Consider the following 24889-nt stretch of genomic DNA (forward strand, 5'->3'; position numbering starts at 1 on the left):
CAAAGATATTTTGATGTAAAGTTGTGTGTCATCTGCGTAAAGGAGGAATGGTAGGCTGTTTTGCTGGAGTACAGATGTTAGGGGTTAAAAGTATAAGTTGAAGAATGTAGGGGCTAGGATGGATTGTTGTGTCACACCGTGGCTGACAGGGGCTGGGTTGGGACCTGGCATCTTTTTGATTGATTAGTTGAGGGTTGTTGCTTAGGAATGAGGAGAACCATTTTAGAAGTGAGTCTCCGATTCCCATGCCAGGGTATTTATCAGTGTTGTGGTCAACTGTGTCGAATGCTGATGATAGGTCAACTAAGTGGGTAGACAGGCATTGGCAGGGAAGTTGGGTAGGCCTAATATGCCGGTTAGAGGGAAGGGGAGGTCATTGAGCAATGCTTTGGTGAGGAAAGCAACATCAATATCTTAGGACATTATCATTGTATCTATTTCTGTGTTGGGGTTCACTGCTGACCTGCAGTTGTGTGGCATGCACCTGAGCGCGATTTTGGGGTTGACGTGTTTTCTTGTGTGTGATCTGAGCAGTTATGTTGTGATTAGGCCGGATTCTTTTAATGCAGCTGTGTGGGCTGAGGATGTATCCTCTGTTGCTGTCAATAGCCTTGATTTTCCTTTGAACTCACCCCTTTCCCCCAGTTCAATCACCTGGAGAGACGACAGCTGGTCAAAATTAGATCATGAAAAAGTGAAAAATGCTTTTAACACCACAAGTCCTGATCTGGGGACGGACACCTCAGTAGCAAATGTCAAGGGCTCTCAGTGGATCACACATTCGCTTGATCAAGGTATCCCCATAAAAACCCAAACCAAATGTGCCAAAGATAAATCCACCCCCTGGTATACTCGCTATCTACGGACACTAAAACAAGAACATAAAAAACCTGAGAGGAAATGGAGGAAAGACTATGGCGAAAAAGGCAAATCAAAATATCGAGACAGAATAAGGCAATATGACTCCGAAATTAAAACTGCCTAAGTTGCCTATTATGATGCAAAAATCAAACACACCCCTAACTCCCTGCGTGAAATGTTCCAGATCGTCAAGGCATTACTGGGGCCTACATCTAACTGTTCCACTCTTGAACTTTCAGTAGCCCGGTGCAAGGATCTCACAAGATCTTTAAAAAAAAAAATCAATGACATTTACCTAACTTTCCAAGAGCCTGATAAAGACACAATCCCCATTCCCAATAGAGACAAGCAGGAAAATTGGAAAAATGGCTATTCAAAATGTCATAACATGACCTCAGTTAGCTTCGCAGCTTTGCAGCCAAAGCAAAAACCAAAAGAAATGATGGACGGAGTGTTGAACAATGCAAGCACTCACCCCCAGTCAACTGATCTGGGTTTAATCCATCACCGTTCTTTAGCCCACTCTGCCACCCCAGTTCAGACATGGCCATATGCAAATCAGTCTGACCCTGTGCCTCATGGGAACAGTGCAGCCCGAACTGCCAAGCCATGTCTTCCCTGGACCGGAAACAAGCTTCCTAGGACCAGTTTCTGGCATTTCAGCCGTCTTCAGCCAGGCTTGCCTGAATCCAGTGGCAAAGTGAGCAAGGGACTCACGTCTGAGCATACCCTGCCAACTTATCGCGAACAAAGCAAAAACCAAAACAAATGATGGACGGAGTGTTGAACAATGCAAGCACTCACCCCCAGTCAACTGATCTGGGTTTAATCCATCACCATTCTTTAACCCACTCTGCCACCCCAGTTCAGACATGGCCATATGCAAATCAGTCTGACCCTGTGCCTCATGGGAACAGTCCAGCCCGAACTGCCAAGCCATGTCTTCCCTGGACCGGAAACAAGCTTCCTAGGACCGGTTTCTGGCATTTCAGCCGTCTTCAGCCAGGCTTGCTTGAATCCAGTGGCAAAGTGAGCAAGGGACTCACGACTGAGCATACCCTGCCAACTTATGGTGAACAAAGCGGCAGTACACATATTCCCTCTTCTGTTAGAAATACTAAATCTCTCTTTGGGAATAGTACCCTTGGCATGGTGACACACCATGATAAAAGCCTTACCAAAAAAGTCTAACCTGAACCCTCTTTGTTCAGGAAATTATAGACCTATCTTGCTGCTTCCTGGTCCGATCAAAATACTTGAAAAATATGTTGTCCAGTCCCTTTCAGAATTCCTAGAACTTAATAGCATCCTAGATCCAACCCAAACAGGGTTTCGACCTACACGCTGCATGGAAACTGCCCTTTCGGTGGTAGTGGAGGAATCAAAGATACTGATAGATCAGGTAGGCTTGTCAGTCATCATCCTCCTTGATCATCTAAGCACTGTCTTTGACACTGTAAATCATGATATTCTTATCGAAAGAACTTGCAGTGCAGGAGTTTCAGGATGGCCCTAAACTGGCTCAATTCTTTGCTCGGAGCAGCAGATGTCAGTTTCAATTTCCTTTTTAAAAACATCCTTTTCAGTTTTCTTGTTCCCCTCTCTTACATTCTCCCCTACTCCACTTCACTCTTCTCCATTCTATAACTTCATCACCACACTCCACCCCAATCGTAGAGGAGCCCCATGCAGATGGATATGGCAAACTGCAACCGGAAACCAGAATTCATGCAGGAGCTTCATGTCTCCCTTTCTCTTTACTTGTTTCCCCTCTTCCCTTTTCCCCCACGCCGTTGATTAGTTGACTGTATTCATATAGGATTGACCCCTCATGAAGGTCTCTTGGCACTGGTCTAAATGGCTGCGTAACCGAACAAGAAGCCATAATTTTTTGTCTGAAGCTGAGAAGTGAAATAGAGCAATTAGACCCTCATTATGGGATAACCTCATGGAATTTTGCCGCACCTGATTCCAAGTGGGTCGGATTTTCCTCGTCCGCCTGTTCTCTGGGTGTGGAAGAACCAGACCCGATTTTGCATTGTGGTAATTGTGGGTGGTAAAATGGCACGAGGCTTTGGCTACAGCAGCAGCCAAGCCTCACTCCCCGTTGTCTTCTGAAAGGGAATCATACACTGCTTCCCTTCCCTCCCTTACTTACTTAACCCACCCAAGTGGTGTGTACACTGCTAAGAATAGTTGGTAATTGCATGTATTAAACCCTACAATATTAAGAGTTCCATGTGGCTCTCAAACAGTAATTCCCCATTCTATGAGCTTTGACTTGTAATTGCATAGTACGGGGGTCGATTTACCACACAGTAATGGTAAACTTGTGATCCAGCGCAAAACTGGGAAATGGGGAATAACATTTACCAATACCCTCCCTGCGTCACAGACACGACGTCACACTAGCTCATTCACACATGCAGTCATTGGTTGGGCCCATAACACCAACACTCATACGTCTCTCTCACAAGCCTGCACACAGGAGGGATGAGTAATTCAAGCGCTGGACATGTGGGGGGAACACCTTATAACCTAGATGGAGAGAAAAGTTATTTTACAAAATATACATTGACCTCCTTCGCCTATAAATCCCTAATCCCAAACATCAAGGCACTCCACCCACTTGGTCAATGGACCAATTTAGTTGGATTGGTTGATGGTGATTTAGAACCAGCTAAAACACATTTTAAGACTCAGAATCCTTATTTCCCTTAATGAAAACCACAAACTCATTCTTCTTGTTAATCAATATTTGTTTATCTAAATTTTCATAATGACTTATATTTGCATTTGTCTCGTCAAAGTTTAGAATTTCTAGATCAATTCATGTAAATCGCGGATCATCATATTTACCTAATCTGGCTATTTGCAGTCCTCTAATTTATTGGCTCTGCATAACCAAATTCTGTCGTAAATTGTCCCAAAAGCAGGCCAAAGCTCAAAGTTCTCTGCTCAGCATGTTACAGTCCCCAATTCATCAAAGGACCAGAAATCGTGCAAGCATCTATCATAGCCCGTGGATTTAGAAAAAGTTTGCAGTCATCAAGCGGTCGAGCAGCATTTGGACCATCAGGAAAGGCGTCACGAACATAGCCATGAAAAAGGATGAGATGAAGGAGAAAATGTTGTAGTAATAGTCTTCCCTATTTCACTAACCTTTTTTATAGTAAAATCAAGTTAAAGCAGATACAATTTTAAGCTCTAGGACAGTCGTGATTGGCTGGTTGGGATCGTCTGATTCATATTCCCAGATTTTCAGTACAGTTCGAGGGGTGAGGTCATTTGTTAGCGAAGTGTCGGCTTGTTCCGGTTTACTGTAAGGTTGATTGTTCCCCTATCTTGGAGAATGTCCCGTTCCATTTCCTTGACCGGGGACACGATGCGCAAAGGAAGCCAAGAGGTTCAGGATACAGACTCACACATGCGCAATTGATTCCGCGCCTCACGAGACAGTGGCCACTTCTGCGTGCGATGTTAGCGGCCATATTGGATTTAGGCCCAGATGTCAACTTAAGCGAAACAAACACAAAAGAATAATTAATACATAGAAATGGTGATTCTAATGTTAACCCCTTACTAATCCCTCTATGTGCTTGTATTTATCTAGCATATAGCGACATTTAAAGCCATTATATTCACCTTTTTTCGATCCTCCTCGAGGATACAACATCACAAAGCAACATATATCATGCAGTATTCTATTACCACATATACTATTATTAATATGCGTACAGATTTTAGTTATAAAGGTTATTTAGCCATTCAAATTGCAAATCCCACATGTACTTTAAGTATTAATAATGTTGATTAGTATACATGCAACACTCGTTTATTAATAATATAGTTAATAGATTATATAATTTGTATTTTCATGCAAGAATAGAGGAGGTATACAAAATTTAGCAATACCTGCTCCATCAATCCCCCCTTAATCCTACCTGCTCCATCACTTGCATGTGGTTTCATTGCGCCTCCATCACCTTGCAACTCAGAATGAGGGCCTTCGTGTCGGAAGGTATGGCACTGCATAGCCAGTGGCCTTGTAAAGCAAATTATTATTACCCTCGTTTACTAATATTATATCCCAGGGATCTTTAGCTAGAATTGTTTTTTTACAGCACAAACCTCATGAAGAAGCTTGTGAGGTGATTCTAAAGCTCAGGTATGGGGGAGTCAACTGATGAATGCATTTATACATCAAAGAAAGCGTCTTGAAGGGAAGGTACAATTTTCAGAGACTGGCAACCAAAGAAACGTAATCTTTTTTAGAAAGATGACCCTAACATCCACATTCCTGGTTCGGTGCAACCTAAAGGGAGATTCTTCGGGAGGGCGATGTAAAGGCCATTGCAATATTCAAGGCGTGTGTTGTGGATCCCAAAACCAGAGCACGTTGTTATGGAGAAGAGTTTTGAGTTTATTGATTTGCAAAAAATGATTTTTACTATGACATATATCTGTGGCTTCCAGAAGGTTTTGGTAACCTAGGTTTTGACCTTAAATAACTTGCAGGTCAAATATATGATGGATATATGGTTAACCCTCCCGTTGACACTACATATTACCAGTTCTTTCATCTGATCAAGCTAAAGGAAATTATTCTTCATCCATTCCAGAATGACCCAAAGCTAATATTTGCAGATTCATAAAATGTTTACTGTTATTAGAAAACAGGATAGAACTGCGTCAGATCCATCTGATTGAAGAGAAACGTGAAGTTCCTGAGCTACATCAAAGATGTGGCTCAGATCTATGTGAAATAACGGAGAGGAAAGGCATGGCCTCGAAGCACTTTATCTCTACGACGTTTGTCAAAGCCTGGACTGAGGTGAGGATCTTTTTTGCTCCTTCATTTAACCAACAAGTGCGAATAGAAGTTCACGAAAAACTTCTGAAACTAGTGCTGGAATATGTCAGTTCCAATCCTTAAACATGTGCAGTTATCCAATACGTTTCGGTGTTCAGTGTTTCGTTGACTTCTGAAGAGAATGATAGTCTCTGCAAAGCTTCCAACCTTTAAGAACAAGGTCCCAACTGCAGCACCTGTGTTTCCCAATTGTCTAATACGGCCGCTCAATGCGAACCAGGATGTTATTCTATAAGGGTTATAAAATGGCCACCACCAAGGCAAGCCTTGTGAGGGTCCTAGGGCTTTATGGGACATGTAGTGCTTCTTGGTTGTACTTGTGTGTCTCGATTAGCACATTCATCGGAGATGCGAAGCATCTTTCCAGGCAGCACCCTACCCCTGCACACACTTCCAAACCTCTTCCGCTTCTGAAAGTGCATAGATTTTGGAAGTTCGCACTGCTGCGCCTCTGTGGAGGACCGGCATAAAGGTGTATGTGTGGCCGCCTCCCTGGCAAGGGCAAGGGATTCAGGATCTAACACCCAGGAGCCCGGACCAGCAGCAGCAGTAGACCTTCGTTTCCATGTATTTCCCCCATGTGGCTTTCTTCATCCCATTTCCCAACTTCCTTAGCTCATTTCTCTACATTTTCTTCTACACTTTATTTATTTATCAACCGCCTGTCTCCACCACAGAACCTTCGTCTTCATCACAGAACCATATCAATCTCTGGATTATGTGTGCGCTGTGCATGTGCACCCCAGCATTCACATTGATTCACATTGTCTTCTGTCTTCTGCAGAACCTGAGGGAAGAGTCCACAACAATAGCAAGAGAGGAAGTAATGGTCCCACCCCTACAGGGGCAGCAGGCTTCATAACTGCAAGAGGTGGCGGAGGAGGCCACAGCCCAGCAGCAAACCGCCAAGGCGGACATCCCATCCACTTTGCTGTGTGCTCGGATGGATCTTCTACCAGCATCATCACCAGTTATTGCTGCGCCACACTACCCTGCACTACCAGCTGTCTTGTCACTGACAACTAATCCAGCACCCAGAGGCGATGATGAAGATGGGGAGCACCATCTGCCATAGAGGAAGCACAGAAGAGGAGCAGCAGAACTCAGGCTGCCACCACTGTTGAAGTGGCTGGCAGCTGCACTTGCCAGTTTCGCCAGCAGTAGCACTAGCAAATGTGACATAGGCGCCAGTTTTGGCTACAGCAAAACCTTTGGCCACGGTAGCAGGACCAATGGAAGTGGTGTCATGGCATCTGTGGCAACCGTGATAGTGCCATTGGAAGCACTGACAACAGAAGCAGCACCAACATCAGCACCAGGAGCAGTGTCCGCACCCTCAGTAGAGCAGAAGCTAAAGAACCACCTGAATCTGGGTCCTATAACTGTTGTTACTTTTGTGTCTCAAAGGGATAGCAATCCATGTTCACACCTGTTGTTGTGTGCATGCTGTATGAATGAAGGTTTGAGAGAGGACATCTACACACTAAGATCTCACTTTGTACAACAGCTAGATTGGAGAGTCCATCTTCAGTCGCATCACAAAATCAGCAAACCTGCTGCATGTGGTAGGCCCCCTGTCACCACCACTGCTTTTCGCAGCACTGCTGCAAACACTACAAGCAATGCAATTGCTGCAAGCATCAGCAACCTGCAGCACCACCAACGTTCTCATTGACTATCCTTGGGGTCCTTTTGGTGGCCGCAGCTTATGGTGGCACTGCGCATACGCTGGGGACATATACTCGTTCATTCTTAGGCCCTGATCTTCTGGAATGTGGCACCCTTGTTTCCGCACCTCTTGTCCAGTGGGCCTTTCACGAACTTTGGTGTAATTTTGTGCCATGAGCTTGGGATGATACTAGTGTGTGGTGAAATGTTGCCCATGGCACTGGCGAAGACCCTGCGGTACATATGAGACGTCATCACCTAGTCTAGCTCCTGTCTGTAAGCAAAGGAGAACGAGCCAACCAACACACGAGACAGCAGCAGGCACATGAGGCAGCAGATATGGCTGCACCCTGTGAGAAGGATGATGACTATGATGGCAAAAGTGGCCCCAACAGCAAGGATACAGGTGGACAGAGTGAGCAGAAATCTGTGCATGGTAAAGCATGCTCAACCGCACAATTGATGCCTTCATGCTTATCTCCTATGCAGTAGAGCAGCATGGCCATGCCTCGTCTAGAGCCCTCTGGTACAGTTTCATTGTTTTTCTCTTTTTTTGTGTTTCTCTTTTTCCATTAGTTTCAGACATTTAGGAGGATGGAGTATCTGGAAGCATAGTTTCCTGAAGACATGGCTTCTACGCATAGTTAGCAATTTATTGGCCCCAGTGCGACAATGTACAGAAAGAGTTGGTGGAAGGTAATTGTGACTTCCTGTCCGTGGCTGTTTTTCTCTCTTTGCCTCCTCCAAAGGGATAATCCTGTTTTTTTGCGTCCAGGGTATTTCTTTACCCACATCACTGTACACACATTTTACTGTATGCTTTTTAGATATGTTCTTTCTTCAGCCTAACCATCTATATTTTATATATGCATATTTTTCAAATCCCAATTACAACAGGAAATTTATTTATAAAATGTGTAATCACAGTTCTGTCTGGCGTATTGATGTATTCTGTTAATTATTTTTACTCGTCTATTTCAGTGATTCAGTTTATTTCAGTAACACTTCGCTCTAGGGTGGTAGGAGCGTTTACTGCAGTGTGCATAAGCTGCAGACCACAATACAAAATACCTTGGATAATTGTTCAACAAATGACTACATAAAAATAGGATTAGGACATAAACAATCAAGAAAAACACATAGACAGGTAGTCAGACCTGGACTTTGCCTGAGTTCCAAAGAAGAATTTCCATTGCAAATCAACACCATATGTCCTTCCGTTACAAAGTCATACTGCATGCTGGTAATAAACAGACACTCAACCAGCATACAAAACAGCGTCCCATTTGCTTCCTGTGACAAACCCGGTAGTGATGTGACAGATAGGGATGCGAGCAGGATCACCTGTAAGGAAAGACAAGCAGTGGATGCAGTAATCAACGATATTACAGTAATGCCACTGTTTCAATCTTTTAAAAGCAGCCTTCGATTCAGTACCACGAGCATTATTATGGCGAAAAACTTGCAGGATTACCCCAAAGTTGCTGGATGCTATAATGCTCTTATATACTAATACTTGGGTTCAGGTTAAATTAGGTGATGGTTTTACTTTGTCCCCAAAATGTAAACTTGTAAAGGCCTTAAACAAGGCTGTGTACTTGCCCCCTGTCTTTTTAACCCTTTTATGTCACATCTGCTACAGCATTTCGAGTCTGTCAATGCCCATCCTCCGAAACTTGCTGATATGCACCTTAGCTATTTACAATATGCTGATGATACGATCTTGTTGAGTCAAACCTCAATAGAATTACAAAGTCTAATTAATGCATTTGATGATTATATTTTAGTTAATTGTCTGGAATTGAATGTTAAAAAAACTAAAATCATGAAAATTGGCCGATTGAAATTTAAGACAAAATCATTTAGAGCTAGAGGTGGGCCAATTGAAGTGGTGAAGACATATAAATACCTGGGCATTTTATTTGATAATAAAGTCTCATTTAAAAGTCATTTTAAAGTTCTGAGGGCAAAGACATCACCTTACTATGATCCACAAAATAGCCCTTTCTAGACTCTCCCCTACTCTACCCCTCCTTGCACCATCTGACACCTCTTTTACTATGCTGATCTCCCAAAGCAAGCCTTTCTAATCTCTTCCCTCTGACTCTTCCCCTCCACATCCCTTCTCACTCACCCCCAAGCCTCCCACTACTGCTATGACGTCCAAAAAATTTAAAAAAAATCTAAATCCTTCACTCTTCTATCCCTCCACTACCTTTTTCAATCAAAATAACAGACTAACTCGTCCACTTATCAATTTTCATATGTCACCACACGAATTCACCACTAATCCTCTATGGGTTCCAAGTAGCGTGCTACTCACCGAAAAAAGTGCTTCAACACCCCATTAGGGGTAACAAGCGCCATATAAATGCAAACCTTTTTCCCCTCTTCTATCCCTCCGCTATCCTTCTCAATCCAAATAACTGACTAATATCCACCACTCAAATTACTTTCATATTTACTATACTAATTCAACACTAATCCTTTTGTGGGTTCCAGGGTAGCGTGCTACTCGCCAAAAAAAAGCGCTTCAACACCCCATCAGGGGTAACAAGCGCTATATAAATGCAAACCCTTATCCCTCTTCGATCCCTCCGCTATCCTTCTGAATCCAAATAACTGACTAACCTATCCACCACTCAAATTACTTTCATATTTTACTATACTAATTCAACACTAATTCTTCTTGGGTTCCGGAGTAGCGTGCTACTCGCCGAAAAAGCGCTTTGACGCCTCGTCAGGGGTAGTAAGCGCTATATAAATGCAATTACAATTACAACTACAATCTATATACCTTTCATGTACTTGGATCTATGTATGTATTACTTTCCTCCCAAAAAAAAGCATATTTAATGCACTTCCCTATTTCTCACCCTATACCGCTATCAAAATCATTAATCTGCATCTACTTACTTAATGCATCTATAAACTTTCCATGCACTTATGGATCTATATATTTATTACTTTCTTCTAAATCAGCATAGCCATTGCACTACTCTATTTCCCACCCTATACCTCTTTGAATATATCTTCAACCACAACTCTCTGACTCATCTCAGACCTCTTTCGACTACTCTTTCCAATGCACTACACTACTTATCACCCTATACCTCTATCAATATATCCTCTACTTCCACTCTCTCATTCATATCAAACCCCATACAACTACTATGACCCTCAAAATAGCCCTTTCTAGACTCTCCCCTACTCTACCCCTCCTTGCACCATCTGACACCTCTTTTACTATACTGATCTCCCAAAACAAGCCTTTCTAAACTCTTCCCTCTGACTCTTCCCCTCCACATCCCTTTTCACTCATCCCAAGTCTCCCACTACTGCTATGACATCACACAAATAAAACTCAATCCTTCACTCTTCTATCTTTCCACTATCCTTTTAAATCAAAAAACAGTCTAACATGTCCACTTATCAATTTTCATATGTCACTATACTAATTCACCACTAATCCTTTATGGGTTCCGAGTACCGTGCTACTCATTGAAAAAAGTGATAACATTTTTAACAATTGACAAAAAAATGCTGGTTCTGTAGCTCATATTTAGTGGTTTATTAACTTTGTAATGGGATATTTTAAAGGATCAGATAATTTAAAGGTTATTGTTTTTGGCACCTGCACTTTGTATGTCTATACAAATCTGACCCAATGACCCTGCTTTGGTAACTTCTATAATCAAGCTTTAAAGATTATGTGAGAGCACAGAGACTTTATTGTTAATTTGCACTATGGTATATCATGTTTACAGCTTTTAGTATTGTATTATGGCCTATTTTACGGTCTATGATGGACAATTCTTTTAGCTATTTGTGTGAATAGATTCTATAGACCATGTGTAAGCACTTAGGCACTTTATAGTTCAATTGTATAATGGCACATAATGTTTACAGTTTCTTTTTATCATATATCCTTGGGAACTACTTGATTAATATATGTTACTTTTTCTATTTTTAATGAACGACTGCGATAAAAGATGTGTGTATGTGGTATCAATCTTCCAGTACAGCATGTAACCACTGACAACATTCTTCTTTTTGTGTACAGTTGTATATCAATTGGCGAATTAGGTAAACAAAAATGGATGTAGTTAATTAATATATCATTTTTTTTTTCTTTTTTAAAATGGCTAAGGAACTGTTTTTATACATGAGATTAATGTTTTAATTGCAATGATTTTTGTTAATCAAGCAATAAAGAATTACATTACATTACCCTCCTTCTCCAAGCATTTGTGCCAGCATCGTGTAATCAACCGGAGCTCTCGGGTATCTCCTATCGAGGGTCGCTGTATTCTCAGCAACACCTTGGTAAGGGTGGCAGCGGTTGGTGCAAATAGGCTCTCAGTTCTAGTGGGGTTTTTCCTAGCTGCTAGCCGCTGGATCAGCCAATTAAGTTCAGTGGCAATATAATACGTCTCAAAGTCAGGGACTGCCAGTCCTCCTGATGCTATGGGACGTTGTAGCGTGCCCAGCACCTCCCGCCTGTGGCCTGTCCCCCAGATGAAAGCAATGATTAAGGAATCTAGCTCCTGAAACACTGCTCGCGGGACCCAGATTGAGAGTATTCCAAAGAAATACAGAAGGCGCACCAGGGCCACCATCTTTAGGAGCACCACGCAGCCCACAACAACCAGCGGCAATGCCTTCCGAAAGTCTGTAGAAAGTCGTAGGATCCTGAGAGCCTGCCCACATTGCCTGCTAAAAGATCTGCCTGGTCTAGGTATACTCTTATTCCCACAGAGCTCAGACAAGGGGGCTCCCACTGTAAATTCTCCAAACCCACCGGTGGGTTCCCAGTCAGCATCATAGGGAAGAGTATGGACTTCTGCCAGTTAACCCTCAGTCCAGAGAGCAGACCAAATCTCTCCAAAATGGCGTGGCTCCATCCAGATCTTCCTCCGCATCTCAAAGAAAGATTAGTAAGTCATCCGCATATAATGTCATATGCTGTTGGTGGCCCCCTATTCTCAAGCCCCCAAAGCTATGTCCCGTGCGGGTTTATGCAGCCAGAGCTCCATGGCCAATGCAATGCACAAGGGGACAAAAGGCAACCCTGTCTTGCCCCCTGCCCACTGTGTGCCAAGCAGAGATGATTTTCCTTGTGCGTACTCTGGTGGTTGGGTCCGTATACAAGTTTTGTCCATGCTAGGAAGTTCCCTCTAATCCCATATGTGCCAATACCTCATAGAGATAAAGCCATTCCAAACTGTTGAATCAATCAATCAATCAATCAATCAGTTAATTTGTAAAGCGCACTACTTACCCGTAAGGGTTTCAAGGCACTGGGGGGGGAGGGGAGGGGTGCTGCTGCTACTGGTCGAAAAGCCAGGTCTTGAGTCGTCTCCTGAAGGTCAGCAGGTCTTCGGTTTGTCGTAGGTTGAGGGGGAGGGTGTTCCAGGTCTTGGCGGTGCGGTGGGCGGTGGGAGAAGGACCTGCCTCTGGAAGTGGTTCTACGGATGCGCGGGACCGTGTCCAGGGCGTGGTCAGCGGAGCGGAGTTTCCTGTTGGGTACGTAGAAGGAGAGTCGACTGTTGAGATAGGCTGGGCCGGTTTTGTGGAGTGCCTTGTGTGCGTGGATCAGGAGCTTGAAGGAGATTCTTCTGTCGACGGGGAGCCAGTGCAGGTTCCTCAGGTGGGGTGTGATGTTGTCGCAGCACGGGACGTCGCGGATCAGGCGTGCAGAGGCGTTCTGGATTCATTGCAGTCTGTTGATGAGCTTGGACAGGGTTCCGGCGTAGAGGGCGTTTCCATAGTCGAGTCTGCTGCTGACTAGGGCCTGGGTGACTGTTTTCCTTGTGTCTGTCGGGATCCATCTGTAGATCTTGCGGAGCATACGGAGGGTGTTGAAGCAGGTAGAGGAGACTGCGTTGACTTGTTTGGTCATGGTGAGTTTCGAGTCGAGGATGACTCCCAGGTTGCGTGCGTGATTGGTAGGAGCCGGGGGTGTCCCCAATGATGCAGGCCACCAGGAGTCGTCCCATACTGAGGGGTTGAGCCCGAGGATGAGGATCTCCGTCTTGTCTGAGTTCAGCTTAAGTCAGCTTTCCTTCATCCAGTCGGCGACCGCCTTCATTCCTTGGTGGAGGTTGGATTTCACGGTGAGGGGGTCCTTGGTGAGGGAGAGGATCAGCTGCGTGTCGTCGGTGTAGGAGATTTTGTTGAGGTCGTGCTGTCGGGCGATGCGTGCCAGTGGTGCCATGTAGACGAATGCTTTCTCTATATCAACAGCAAACACCAGCGCACTCACCTGATCATAATCTTCAGCATCTAATAAGGCCAGTAGCCGCCTGATGTTTATCACCGTGTTGCGGCCCGGAATGAAGCCCGACTGATCCAGATGGATCAGTTTGGACATGTGGGGCAATAGTCTGGTCGCTAGGTTGCTGCTTAATATTTTGTGTTTAACATCGAAAGTGGCTAATATGCTGAGCGATCGTGCACTGATTTTCCTGGCTTCAGGATGGGAACTATTAGCATCTCCCTACTGGTATCCGGAAGTACCCCCATGTCTTTAGCCGCAGTATACAGGGATGCCATTCTGGGTATTATTCCACTGAGTAAGCCCTGTAGAATTTGGCCAGGAATCCATCAGTACCCCAAGTTTTGTTTCGGGCCATGTTTTTAATTGCTGCATGTCTCTCCTTCGGAGGGATTTCCCTCCCCAGGTCTTCTGCCTCCTCTTCCTCAAGACGCGGGAGGTGCAACTCTCTGAGGTATGTCCACACTGCTGTATTATCACATACAGTGATGCTCCTATATATGGTGGAATAGTATTGAGCAAAGAGAGCATTGATTTCTTCCTGTGTGTGTACTCGATCACCTTCAGCATTCCCAGCTCAACTATAGGGGAGCCGTGTTTGGTCAGATTAGCCAACCATGAAAGAAGAGACCCAGACTTATCTCGCTCTGCATGTGTTCGGTCCATATAGTGCTTGTAATGGAAGCATCAGAGGCTTCTACCTGGGCCGCTACCACCTCCTTAGCCTCAAGGTGGTCAGGTTGGAGCTATGGGCGTCCTGGCATACGAAGTTCAACGTCTCGTAGGTTTTGATCGGCATTGGCTGCTTCCCTCAGTGTTGTATGTCTAATCGCTTTCTATTCTGCTACGCATTGACCATGCAGGACTGTTTTGAAGGCATCCCATTCCATTTGGGGAGATGAGGCTGTGTCCCCATTGTCATTGAAGTATTGGATTATTCTGTCACTGATTTAATTTAATTTAAAAACGTATAGAGTGCCTAAATCACCGCCGAAGGGGTATCTCCGTGCTAGAGGAGTACAAGAGCCGAGCCAGCAGAGTTAAACAGCAAAAAGTTCAGTTTTAAGGAGTTTTCTAGAAATCAAAAGATCATCACAGCTTGGAAGCCTAAGGGGCAGTTGATTCTATAACAGAGGGGCCATATAGGAAAAGGCTTCACCTCCTGTGCAGGATTTCTTGAAGCGAGGAATGGTAAGGAGACATTTCTCTCCAGGGCACAGGACCTTGCCCAGCTGGTAAGGGATGGGTTTCTCAACTAAGTAACTGGGTCCATTGCCATTTAATGCTTTATGTACAAGGCAGGAAACTTTAAACTTAATTTTCTGGTGAATGGGCAGCCAATGAAGTTGTCGCAGAAGGCGAGGGAGGCCGTTCTAGGGGGCATATTTGTGACGAGCTGTATTCAGTACTACCTGTAGTTTATCCAGTAATGATTCATTAGCTGCGACCAAAAGAGCATTGCATTAGCCCAGACGACTGATGACCATTGCCTGATCCAAGGTTTTACATGCAGCTAATGGAAGGAGGAGGAATATTCTTTGCAACAGACGCATCATATGGAAGCAGGTCCTGGAGGTAGACACAACTTATACACACTTAAGTGTTTTACCACTGTCTTAGGGGTAGGGTCAGTGCCCAAATCCGCAGCCACCAATCTGAAGACCAGAGTATATTGGCATTACCAAAAAGCATAATCGCAGTCTTTCTAACATTTAGCTGGAGGTAGTTATCCGTCATCCATGAAGAAATAACTTTCATGCCCTCCGAAAAATGAGATTTTGTGGTTAGGGAACTTTTATTAAAGGATAAGAGAAGTTAGGTATCATCCACATAAGAAATCGGGATGAAACCAAATTCTCTAACAATCTTTGCAAGGGGGCAACATATATGTTGAACAGCATAGGGCTCAAACAAGAACCCTGTGGCACTCCCGTGGTAAGGTCCATAATGCGGGACCGGAAGGGACATAAATTGATGGCCTGCATGCAGTGAGTTAGGAAGCTCGTAAACCAATGAAAGGCACGTCCACAGATTCCAATCTCCTCCAATCTTCGCAACAGGGTTCGATGAGACACTATCGAAATCTGCGGATAAATCCAGCAAGACAGCTTGATTATTTTCAAGAGAACTTCGAATGTGATCTGATACCGCTATCAGTGCAGACTCCGTGCTGTACATTGGTCTAAAACCCGACTGTGAAGGGTCTAAACAGCCAGTATACTCTATTTGTTCTGTAAGTTGTTATCAATATATCCTTCTCTAAACATCTGGTCTTCCAACGATTCCGGTTTCCAATCTCCAGGTGGGTATCACTGGGTTAGGCTGGGACCAGCGGAGGTAGAGAAGGGTGGGATTATGATCTGATACTGTGGAAGTCAGGTATTCAACTGAGTGCTCTAGACTATGGACATCCAGGGTACTAAGAAATGTGTCCAAATGCACATGAAGTTAGTGAAGTGGAGAGGAGAAAGAATAATCCTGCTCTCCCGGGTGCATTGTACTCCAGGAATCCACTAGCTCCCACTGTTGCTACAAATCCCCGAAAGCGTGGGCAGTACACACTGTCTGTGAATCTGGAAAACAAGGGGGGGTCTGTCCATCTGGACATCTGCTATGCAGTTAAAGTCCCCCCCATCAAGGTCAGAAATATTGAGTGGAGAAATAAGGGGCACGACAGACCGTCCAAGAATGTCCTTGTCCACATTTGGAGCATAAATGTTCACTAGGTATATGAGCCGGCCTTCCAGGTGCCCTCGGACCACCACAGATCTGCCCTCTGGGTCAAGTAATGTATCAATATGTTGGAAATGTACTCCTGCCCTAACCAATGTCATAACTCCCCTGACATAGGCCGAATATGCCTGGCCTCTCCACCTATGTTGCAGTGCTATTCCCTCCTTCACTGTGAGGTGGGGCTCCTGGAATTAGGCTATGTGTATACCTCTCCTATTCAGGTAAGAAATCACCTTGTAGCATTTTGCCATGGTGTGGCTACTGCGTAAATTCCAGGAGAGGCAATTATAAGTCATAGGTGTCGCCATCTGTAGTAGAGTGGGTCAGTTTGTGTGGTCCCATCCCTCCTGTTCATTTGTCCCTCTCCTCTACGCACTTCTCTGTGTGTACTGATAGTGTATGCGAAGTGTATGACTCATATTTCTTCAACGTATTAAGCAGAAACTAATACCCAAACTCCCCGCTCCTCATGACAAGCAGGTGTTCGCCTCCCATTCAAACAATTAAGCTATGGTGGCTTGGACGGCAAAGTGCAGGGACGCTTAGTTACGCTGCTCCCGCCGACGCGGCGACAACTCAACGTTTCCCCAACTTTTAGACACGGGCAAAAGAGATGAACAGCAGATTCCGGTACCGGAATGTCGGGGGCTTGTTCAGACAGCAGTGCCATTCTGCTCAGAGGGCTAGTTGTCCTGTTATCTCCTTGATCATCGTGTTCAACTGCCACGCAGCTCCTGACTTCATAAAATGGCTGAATGTCCCTGCAAATGCTCCAGGTAAGTCGTGAGGCATGCGACCTTCTAGTAAGACCTCCTCACCCTTAAATTATCCCTGCATGCAGCTGTCCTACTCAGAACCTGGCTCTCTGAATTGAAAGTCAGTGCTCAAAGATCAAGGATCTCTTTTTCATGCACATAAATCTTGCCTTATAAGCCTTCATCAAATATTTACTCAATGCATTACATCTCCGCTGATGATGATTTACACGTGGTGATCACCTCTGACCCCACCGACCACCCTGCTCCTCCCTTCTGGAGATTGCGAGCACAACATTGATTTTAGAATAGGTGTGACCTCCTCTTCTGTAGTGCTTTGTGCCAACATCAGTCACACACTGAACGCACATAGATTGCTCATCTGAAATGTGCAGAGGTGCCTACTGTGGGTTGCGTTACGCTACTCACCACAAGGTTTCTAGACGTGGCACTATTCTTCTGGTTACTCTTCACGGAGTCCCGAGATAATTACGCAAACTGGCGTGCAATCTACCTCGTTCTGCCACCAGGAAGACCATGGTTCACAAAGAATCTAAACCTGGCAACAAATGCACCAAAACGGAGCCTCCGCTTCCCGATTATCCGGTCAACAGGAAAAACGATGGCAACAACACCATGGATATGATGTATAACCACTTAACCGCCGCGTGAATTCTGCCGCGGTGCGGGGCGTTCCATTGAGTGGGCGGGGCCACGACGGCCAACGGACGTGCGCAGCACCACCGAGGTAGTGCTCGCGACGGCCGTTGCCCGACGGGCGCACTTAACGGGTTAAGAAATAGGATATGGTGCACGATTTAGTAAAATCGACCAAACTCAAAACAGACGTCATGCAACAAGATCTGTGCGCCATCAAGACTGAACACCGCTCCATTATTAGCAGGGTATCGGAGGCCAAGGAGGGCATCAGCTCCCTAGAAGATAAGTTCAATATCTCAATAGGAGACATCCAGAATCTGCAAATTACTACAAAATCTCTGCAAAAGGAGGTGGCCGAGCTGGAAGATTGTAATTGCAGGGGGAACCTGTGCATCTTTGGGATTCCAGAAGGTGCGGGGGACTCATCCTATGATTGCATCACTTTCCTAGGAAAATGGTTCCTGTAAATGGCAGGCCTACCCTTCAAGAGGACTTCGAACTTGAAAGAGCGCACCACGTCCCCTCCTTCAAACCCGTGGGCAGAAACAACACCCATCAGTTTGTCTGCCGGCCTCTGAGATTTCAACATGCAGAAATGATTCTCAACCCTGTGCTCAAGAACAATCTCATTCTTTGAACAGACCACAAAATCTTTGTCTCTCAAGACTATCCTAGACCCACTGTTGAAACAAAAAAGGCTTCTTGGCCCTCCACACTGGGCTCAAAGCATAAAACATGCAGTTTTCGTTCATTGACCCAGCAAAATTCAACATTTCTGAGAATGGGAAGTTCCACATCTTCAATGACCCAAAAGAACTTCAAATGTTGTTAGAGGACAGAGGGACTAGCATGATGGATACGAGATCGCCACCTACCTCTAATCCCAAGTCATGAACCTCTCCAATATGCATCTCCGGGACTTATGTTCTTTTCTAATGTTTGTCAAGGAGTACAGTTACATTTGCGTATCTAGACAGTTTCTAGACACTTTGCCACAGTTGCACATCTAAACTCTTTGCCACAATTGAGTACAGAGTTTCTACTAGTTACAGTGTCTTAAAATGTGTTCAACGGTACTGTACGCTCTATTGCATACTCAGTATATACTCAGTACATAGAGCACTTGGTCTCTTCCTTGGACCTTCCAGCAGTGGTGGTCTTAGGCCCCCCTTGCCATCTTTCTGTGGTCCATATATATGGCTGCTAGCGTGGCACCATTCCAGCCACCGGGCGTGCTGCCACATCTCTAATCCCCTCTCCTCAGCAAGGACTTATTACAATCATATACCTTATACGGGTCCACTGGTGTGCTTTCAATTTTTTACCAATTCACTATTTAGGCCCATTCCTCATGCTACTCCTCGACCATTGAGAGATGCTGGCGTGTAACTCTCTACCTCAAAGTAACCCTCCCATACCTGATAAACGTAGCTTATGCTACCTTCGATATTTTAGACAAGTGCCCGTTCATGTCTGGGAGTTGGAGCTTATTGCCCTCTGCCGTACATATATATATTCTTCATACTTGCTCTTTTATACTGTTTGCGTGATTTTAACATTACATACTATTTGCTGTTTGTCGTGAGCCAGTGAAGGCCGGTTTCACCCGCTGTCGTTTCCCTCACTTACAACATTTGGGGTGGTTGGGTCGGATCGGAGTGAGTGGTGGGCGAGATTATGTTTTTTTTTCCCAGTGTTCATTTACTTTTTTATCTTTACCTGTAGGTTTATGTCTAATCCTTGCATGCCCTTTTGGTACGTCATCTGCACCACTTTCCACCTTGGAGATCCGGGCTCCTTTCTCAGAGGGTCACTCCTAAACATCCCAGGTTGGTGCTCTAGTAAGACTTTACTTCCTCATTTTATCATCACTGACTACTCTGACTTGCTTGCAAGCCCAAGGTTGGGCCCTTATTTAGAGGCATCTCTCTTCATCTCACAGTCAGCCCACTCTACAGACCTCACCCTTATCTACATTGCCATGGCCTCTCCTCTGTGCCATGAATAATTCACCACTAGATAGTAACCTAAAATTAGTCTTTTTTAAATGTCAATGGACTTAATCACCCAATCAAATGCAAATAAATTGAAAACTACCTCTTTAAATTGAGACCTGATGTTATTTTACTACAAGAGACGAAAACTAAACATGTGGGACTTGCAGGATTTGGGAGGAGTTGGATTGCAGACATCCTCTGCTCCTCTATGGAACACAAGAGGGGTGGGCTGGCCACCTTGATCTCCAAGAATTCAGGCCTATCCACCATATCACACTTAACGGATGACAATGGAAGATGGGTTCTTTAAAAATTCACTAAAAATTCCTGCCACTTTCACGTTCTCAATGTATATGGTCCGAATACTGATGACCAGTGATCCCTCTAAGGTGCGTGCATGTGCACGCGCGCACTCTAACTTCCCCGAGCGCTCAATCTGAATTGTAAAGCGCACACACTTCACAATTCACTCAAGAGAGCGTTTTGCAGCTGCTTTAAATAACATGAGGTGCATTGTAAAACGGTCACTTGCGTGTTGGTATAGCACAGGAAGAAGCATAGGCAATATAGTGTGGAGAAGGAGCTCACTGTGGAACAAGCAGTGGGGGCAGGGGGAGGACTGCAGAGGGTCACAACTCACAAGCAGGGCTAGCCATAATCGATTGACTGGGACTGCGCCTTGGGCTGAAAGAAACTTTGATGTTTGTTGCGATCGTTTCAGTGTGCCGGCGAGAGGTGTGAGGAAGATGGGAGGAGGGTAGGGGGTTGATGGGGTGTTAAGAATGAGTTTGAAGTACATTAAGAGCTGGTCTCAAGCTGCGCACATGCCACTTGTTTAATACGTTTTGCTGAATTTGACGGTGGCTACAGGGATATAGAGACAGCAGTGGCGTCTCTGTTTAATGTATGTTTTCACTGCCAAGCATCAATTGGCATTTTTGGAAGGCCTGGTAATAATGTGCTCTGTGCGTTGTTCCTGTTTATGACGGGACAGCTGATCTTTGTGGATAAAGATCAGCCTGATAGTTCTTAGTATATCAGTGCACAGACCTCTTTTACGAGCTGAGCCCTGAAATGCTTGCCATTAATCATGCAGCAAACATCACCTAAAATAAGATAAAGCCTTGTCAAAATAAAAATATGCAACTTTCTTTAACACCCTGAAGCTTTGGCATTAATATGTCACATTAGTATATAAGTGCACAACACTGATTAATAGTATGTTTTTAAAAATAGAACCTGTCTTTCCCTTCCCCTGTAGCAATGCCATTTGTGAACCGAGGAAAGAAGTTGTCATGTGCACCCTGTATGTGGCCCACATTCTTTTATAGAGAGCAACAACATTATAGTCTAGTGGATATGGCCAAAAAGCTAGGGTGGTCGACCTCGAATCTGGGGAACCGGATGAGTCTCGGCACTGACACTCAACATTCTGTGATTCTGGGCAAATCACTTAATCTCCCTGTGCCTAACAAAAATTAATGTGTCAGTCTGTAACGCAACAGGTGCTCATGTAAAGCACTCTGATACCTTTGGATCGAGTTTGCACTATATAAAATTCCGCCCCCAAAAAATCTAACAATATATTTGTATGCCTCTTATGCTGAACTCACCTATTTAAACCATTGCATTTTGCTGAAATAAACTATTTGCCTAAGGCCACACAATTTGGTTATGAGAGAAAGCCAGGATCAATCCCAGGATTTCTTATTTCACTTTGTACAAATCAGCCACCAATGGGTGTTTGAACTCTGAAATGTGGCAATAATCAGCATTCAGTGGGCCCCTCTGGCCCTGCGCCCCGGTGTCATTTCACCTGCTGCACCAATGGAAGCTACACATCTGCACAACACTAATTGCAGCATTTTCTTTTAAAGGCACCAGCTCACTGTTTCCGTGTAGTGGACATGCACTGATGTCAGTACCAGGGAAGTAGCTACCATTGGTGCAGCAGATGCAGTGGCACCGGGGACCATTAAACCATGTAAAGTTCTGTATATTCCTATCCCAACAAGAGTCAGAATTGCCATGTCCCTTGCTTGCTCCAGAGCCCATAGCATCATTTCTATGCTTCTGGCTACCTGGTGCTTCCAAAATATGCATAAACCTTAGCTACGTGCCACTGCTAGCAAAGATGGAGGACTGTATTTTTTTACAGGAAAATGGATTTGCTCAGGACCTCACACAAATAACAATAACATTATTATGTGTAACTGCAGCACCACTGTCTGAACAGGTGTGAAACCTTTTTCTGCCTCTTCTTGGATCATGAAGATTTCCCTTCAACTTGAAATAAAGCTTTCCATTTGTTTCATTTACAAACACAGTTTGCCTTTATAAAAGTAGAATTAATAATAATCACTGCACAATGCATTCAACAATAAATCCATGTTTTGGAAATGCACATCACACACATTCTTACATCAACAGTCACTCCATTATCAGCCCATTTTACACAAATTATGCTGAGATACATGTATGCTTCATGTATTATTTCATTGTGCATTACCTGAGAGGATGAGGTTTTACAAACATTGTCTATTTGAAATTTATTATGCACTATATGACAGTGCATACTGTGAACTGAGTTGCAGCCATTTGTGCTTAATTGCATAGAAACAGTGGGTGCATGATTATGATGGGACATGATTGAGAGCTATGTAGTCTGGGTAGGACTAATTGAGAGCATCCATTGACTCTCTCCACGATACTGACCCCTGGGGTTCAGTATGTAAGGGACATGGACTACAGTGGATGCACTAGGTGGATATGAACGGATGTTTTAATGAAACAGCGGCATGCCTGGGGGGGAGGCGGGATGGGTGGAGGGAGTTTCTTAGGGAGTTGGGTGGAGGGGAGTGGGAGGGGAAGTGGGGCAGAGGGTGGCATTCACATGAGGGATCCTGCTGGGATTTTCATTATGCAGAGGTGCTCTGTGATATTTGCATAAGGCTAGGCACGGGAAGGGCAGGTGGAACGGCAGGAGGATGCACCTGTTGTCCAACAGATGGGAGAAATTGATACTGAGTAAGGAAGGCGGACCTCATGACACTGAGCGAGGGGTGGGGGTTAACCGCACTGGACTTTAAATGCACCGTTTGATCATCTACTAGGCCCTCTGGGCTATTTTTCGATGATGTCACCTTAAAAAAACAATAAAAAATCTGTTTACAAAATGATTGAGAGCTTTGAAGTTGAGGCAGAATGCAGTGCCTGTTTCCCACAGTGCCTGTCAGTGAGTCCTAAAGCTGTTCAGGCTACATGCACCTCCCATTCTGGCTCATGTACAAACCACAGGGAGTGATGGTCATATATATATATGTTAATTATAAACATTTGAAAAATGGATGGAAGACTTACACAACTTTCCAACTAAGACATCACCAAAGAGAAAACAACACTTAGCACTTGCAGCAGGTGAGTGGGTGTGTGATGTTTGTGTGTGTGTGTGTGTGTGTGTGTGTGTGTGTGTTCGAGATTTTGAAGTAGAGGAGGTGAAATGAAGCATGTTCAGGAGAGAGTGAAAAAATGGTGCACAAGAAGAAAGGGATGACATGTGAGATATGCATATTGAAGATTTCAGAAAGCTGTGGGGACAAAAAGGATATGTGTTAAGAGAAGATATTTCCATTTCACATTACCTTAACACAATCATTGTTACTCATTTGTTTGATACACCTAAAACGCAATGGCAAAGCCAATAGGTCTGGCTTGTGTCAGTCTTATATCCCATTGTTGTGTTATGCCTGATGTAGTAACTGAAAAATCCCATTGTTATGGTATGTGGAACCTAATGTGATTTTGAAAAATGACTCCTGGGGTTACAATCTGATGCTGCATATTCAGTGCAATTATGCGTCAGGTTTTAGGGTTGTGGTAGTCTGCTACCCAATTTCTATGGTGTCAAAGTTTGTCATCCTCATTTTGCTGCGCTGTCATTTATTGTACTATGAATACATTCAAATTCAGCTGTTATCAAAATAATTGAAAGAGTCTTTGTCATATTTTTTGCATGCCACTGCTGTATCATTTCATGTGGGATATTCTAAAGCATTGTATCTGGCTCAACCCTCCCTATTAATTTCCAGTCTTGCATAGCTCTACCTCTTGTGCAGCATGAATGCCAGGGGAAAGTTGCATCACAGAAGGACTAACACACAATGTGGGTTTATAAACCTGTTTAGCATGACAAATGCTAATAAAGAAACATGTGTGTACATGCCTGTTTGGCCTAAAGTGGAAATCAGGGTAATTTATGCATGCATGGTCAGTTTCTTGGCGCACAAAGCCTTGGCTGCAGTGCACAGAGACGATACATTGCTGCACACAGAGGAAATAAATTAGAGGGAATATTGCTGACGACCCGAATTCCTGGGACACCTTGACCCTCTCCCTGAGCCAAATACCAAGCGACGATCTCGTAATCTTGGTTGGTGACTTCAGTCTTCCTTAGACGTTACCATCGACAGACAGTCCAGGTCCCACTTCAACCATCTAGGTCACAAGTCATTACACAAACTATGTGCTAGATTCAGCCTACTTGACTCTTGGGAGACACCAACCTCTGGATACTAGAGACAACACCTTTTATTCCACCCCTCACAAATCTTATTCCAGAACAGACTATTTATTAATTTCCAAACCCCAACCATATTAATCTGATAGACCAGACAGACATTCTGACGAGGCTAATCTCTGACCACTCTGCCATTACCCTCTTCCTCACCGGTGCTAATGTGTATACCCCTAGCAAGATTTGGAGGTTCAATGATGAATCAATCAAAGACACTGCCTCCAGGGAGGTTATTGAGTAAACCATAATAAACTACTTGGAAGACAACTCAATTGTCGATACCTCCCCTTCCAGTCACTGGGATGTACTCAAGGTGACTGTCAGGGGGCCCTTACTGACATTCAAGCCAAAATTAATAAGGATCACAATAAAGACTTGGTGGAACTAGAAAAAGAGAATGCAATTCTGGAGTCTTCCCATATCTCCGACTCAAACCCTCTCCATCCTCACCAACAAAAAATATGAATACAACAGAATTTTGAGTGAAAGAGC

Source organism: Triturus cristatus, chromosome 7 (genome assembly GCF_964204655.1).
Source record: "Triturus cristatus chromosome 7, aTriCri1.1, whole genome shotgun sequence".
In the NCBI taxonomy this organism is placed as follows: Eukaryota; Metazoa; Chordata; class Amphibia; order Caudata; family Salamandridae; genus Triturus; species Triturus cristatus.